We start from the raw sequence: 4554 nt of genomic DNA, 5'->3' as shown, positions 1-4554 counted from the left end.
GGACAAGCTAATGAGAAGTCTTAGACACTGCCAGGATTGAATATCCTACACTCAGGTACCATTCTCGATCCTATTCACTCATGTTCTAAATAAGAAAGAAAATGCTTTAGCAATATCAGAGTTGAGCACACATGTAAACTAATCAACTGTTTGCCACTGTGCCACAGCCTCTCCACACTCTTAGGTAAATATTAATAGTGACAAAACTTCTTCACTTTCTCGTTTCCAATGCCAATAAGTTACCCAATCTTCATTTCTTCTGCATCAGGGTCCGAGTGCACTGATTTCCCTTAATTTGTCCTCACTAGCCTCACCTGAGCCCTTCAGCCATCCCCTCTGCCCGTGGTTCCAGGAGTCCCATTTAAGCTCAAGCCAGTGCCCACAGTCCTTGCATAAGCCATGCTGCACTGCAGTATGTCTGGCAGCAAACTAACTGCAGGCCCTTCCCAGAAGCCTGAACTAACTGCCAGGGAAAAAGAAGAGCTGGGCTGCTCCACAAGGCTGTGTCTGCAAAGAGACAGGAGCCAGGCAGGAACAGGTATCTCCCTGACCAGGACAACGCACTGACAGGGTAAGGGTGGTGGCAGTGACAGTCTGGTGATCAGTAGACACAGAAAGGTAATTAGTCACATCTGAGGACAATCCAGGGAGCCCAGTGAGAAAACCGAGACAGCAGGGACAGGGTGAGCACAGGGACACCATGATGGACCTCAGGTGAAGCCAAGGGACCTGAGCTTAAGCGGAGCTCTGGGGAACTGGGCAAAATGTACACGGGTGGAAGGTCCAGGTGAGGCTTGTCAGGGCTTTGTATGCACCAAGAGGTCTTAATGACCCTAACCTGTCTGCAAAACAAGGATAATAGCTGAAGTCAAACTACAGGACAGCCTGAATTGAGGCTCAGTTTATCCCTCAGTTCTGCAGTCCTATTAAAACTAATACTGATCTGCAAGTGAAAGAGGAGGATCAGGTCTCTACACACCCTTTGCTACAAGAGTGGTTAAAAAGACAAAAAAGGATTCTACTTCAGATCATGCAGCAGATTCTTCATTTAACATTCAGAGGAAAATTGTGGTGACAGTGAAATTTTAATAGTTTCAGAAAGACATCAGACAGAGTGATTGCCCCCCTTCTGCTAAGAGGAAGATTTTCTACAGGCTGAGACAAGAAATATGCTGTGTCAACATCCTATGTTGGATGAATCCATGTTTAGCTTCATTACATACACTCTTCAGCTTTTACATTTCAAATATTAATTTCTAGATTACTAAAAGAGGCAAGCATTGCTGATGCATATTTTTTAACTTCTATCATTCTGTCTGTTCATAGTTAGCTATACAGACAATAATCATCAAAAGAAAAAAGTGATCTATGTTCTGCTCCTTTGCTTACATGTTTGATTCACTCTTTTCAATATTGGTAGGTTCTGAACGTTTAAGAGCATGGTAACTGTCTCAAGGATGTTCAAAGCTTCGTGCTTGCAACATGATATAACAACCCAGATGCAAGGCAGTAAAAAGTGTGTGTTAGCAAGTAAGAATTACTAGCATTATTAATTGCAATTTCTTTGTTGTCACATTTAAACACAGTAATTTCCTAGCTAGCCATTACTGGACTATTTTGGTTGCCAATGTTGAGCAGAGGTATCTGACCTCAAGAAAACAGCTCAGTGGTTAGAGATGTGAAACATTTATGGTTGATTCTCCTTCCCTTCTTTCTGCCTTTCCCACAGCTTTATTTTTTGTGATTCCCTCATGCTTATTTGACCTGCAATCTTCTGTGCACAAGCCAAATACAGCAAGATGTAAAGTGGAACCAAATATATTCTCTGCAAGATACAAAGAGTGAACTGAACTTTATAGAAAATACTAAGGTCAGGACTCCTACTTCACTTAGAAGGAATCACCATCTGGTACAAAGCAGTTTCTCATTTCTTTCTTCTAGTCACAGATAGAGAGGAGATGGTGCTCTGTTGCACTTGTGTTGACAAGGACTCTCTTCAAAAGCTATGCAATCATGGATTCAGCTCTGTAAGACTTTGCTTCCACAGCCAAGACTGCATGCAAGTTTCACTGGATCAGCGGATTTGACATTACATCAGTTACCAAAACACCAAGTGATCTAAACAGCATTTGTTGAATTGAATACACAGTTCTGGGTCTTACCAAGTTATACTCATGTCTAATCCTCAAACACACAGCCTTTTCCTAAGTAAGACTAAAGCATGAATACTGTGAGGGAGAAGCCTGATAAAAGGAGGAGAAAATATAGAAAAGTGCACTGAAGGGCAGTGATTTCAGTTGGAAAAAAATTCAATACTGGAGCCTAATGAGTTAACATTCATCATCCAAATTGCAGTAAGTGACTGTATGTTGGTGTGTGAATCAGGAGGTACTAGGATTAAACCACAAATCATTTGTCAGACTAAATCACAGTTTAAGCTACTGTGTTTTACTTGGCAAGAGGGGCAGGTAATTGCTGCATTTGGTTGGTCACCGTGCATCAGCTCAAATGTTATTCATTTAGCTACAGTATTCCATCACTTGGAATAAATTGGATAAATCTGGATACAAAGAAACCGGAAGACGTGAAGATGTACATGACACCAGGCAAAATAAAGGCTCAGTCTACACTTCCTTTCACTGAGCAATACCAATGGATCACAACAGGAAGACACCATTCTCTCAAACTTGATTAGCTTCTTACCGCAAGTCCATTTAAAACTCGGAGCAAAAATCTTCAATAAACAACTAAAGCATAAGAATGTACAAAGTAAAACTGCACTTTTCCAGTATCCAAGATTGTTGTACTAGTATTATCTCTGGTCCAGTCCTATTACTACCCAGGCTCCCCATGAATGTGTCTAACCCCCTTCTGAACTGGCTGACACTGCCCACTTCACAACCACATGTATCAATAAGCTCCAGAGGCTTAAACTTGATGTGTAAAGAAACACGTTAATGTAGCTGCTAATTTATCTGTCTTTGCTTACTACTTCTGAATACCACCTGTTTCTTGTATTACACAATTTAGTGAAAAACTCCACATCCAGTTTATTCAGTGTTTTTCTGATTTTGTCAGCTTGGATTGGATATACGCCTCAGCCTTCTTCTCTTCATCCCTGACTTCTGAATTTTAACTTTTAAGGCAGCTACTCTATTTCCCGTTGCATTACTTCCGTCTTCTTTGTATCACAGTTCCTTCAGGAGATGTAGACAGTAAAGCTTTACCCAGTATTTAAAAAATTGGCGCACTATGGGTTTGTACAGTTACAAAACATCATCTCTGTCTTATTCTCAAAACCCTTTCTGGTAAAATGGTGATAATGACATACTGTTGTTTTTTTTTGAAAATAACTTGTGCTGAGACAATGATTTCAGATAACACCAAGGTTGTGCATTCAATCCCTGTTTGGGCCATTCTCTTAAGAGCTGGACTCGATGATCCTTGTGGGTCCATTCCAACTCGGAATATTCTATGAAATCCAGATCCATAAATTTATAGAACTGCCAATGATGACTCCTGCACTGTGATTCAGCTCAATAGTGTGTAAAAGTAGGTTTAGACTACTTTTACCTAGGTGCTTTACCTTGCATTTAAAGCTCCTCTACCCCTTTGGCTACCCACTCTGTTTTATGAGAGTTTTTTGAGTTCTCTTCCTTGGCATAGAATTTGGCTACTCATCAGAATTTAGCACTGCCCACAAACTTTTGTTCACTATCTTCTTTAGGTCATGAAGGAGGATGTTGACCAGAATTGCTCCCAGCATGAATCCCTGAGGCACATGAGGACTGACTGGGCCATTCAAAAAAACCCACCAAAATCAAAAGAGTAGGCCTGTTAAAGAGGTCTTTTACTTGCCTTTATTCCCTTGTTTTTTGTTTGTTTGTTTATTTTTTAAAGGCGTTCACCCAAATCCTAATTAGGACTTCAGGTAATAGAAGCATAAAAAGTTACCATCAATTATTGTATACCTGAACCAGTAAAGAACTCAATTTGTTTTGTATTTTAAAGTCTCACAATAGAACTACTCTCTAAACCTATGATGTACTTCAGGAATGCTCCACCTTCCCAGAAGAGAAGAGATGATAATAAACTTAATTCTTTTCCAATGCAGACATAATTTTCTCAGCAGTGCCCTCTCCCCCAATACACCCAAATAAAAATATTGTATGTATGGCCAGTCTCTTCGCGAACGAAGAACCGGGGAAGGTCTTTCCACCTTCCAGCCTGCGCATTGGATTTTTTAGGTGAGACACAGTGTGCGCGGAACTGAGCCCACCCTTTAATCCTGAGGTTCATCTGCTGGGGCCAAGCACGCTTGGACGGTGGCAGCGAGGTCCTCAGGACGTAGATGGATTGCCTTACGGGCTAACGAGCTCCATCTGCCCGGGGAGGGGCCCCGACCGGGAATCGAACCCGGGTCTCTGCAGTGACAGTGCAGTGTCATTTCCCCTAGACCACCGGGGGCTCCCAAATAAAAATATTACAAGTGGTAGGAAAACAGAATTACATCTCCAGTGAACAAAACTCACAACCAGTGACAGTTCCTGACCT

General features: G+C 41.5%; 1 protein-coding gene across 2 annotated transcripts in view; it reads right to left on the bottom strand.

Annotated features, from left to right (window-relative positions):
* The window catches only part of WARS2 (tryptophanyl tRNA synthetase 2, mitochondrial), a 41024-nt gene that overhangs the window by 8066 nt on the left and 28404 nt on the right, over window positions 1-4554 (bottom strand). The gene's annotated exons all lie outside the window — the stretch shown is intronic.

This window comes from Empidonax traillii, unplaced genomic scaffold (genome assembly GCF_003031625.1).
Source record: "Empidonax traillii isolate 1590-97213 ecotype Southwest subspecies unplaced genomic scaffold, ASM303162v1 scaffold163:size1593379, whole genome shotgun sequence".
In the NCBI taxonomy this organism is placed as follows: domain Eukaryota; kingdom Metazoa; phylum Chordata; class Aves; order Passeriformes; family Tyrannidae; genus Empidonax; species Empidonax traillii.
This window is presented reverse-complemented; position numbering and strand designations above follow the sequence as displayed.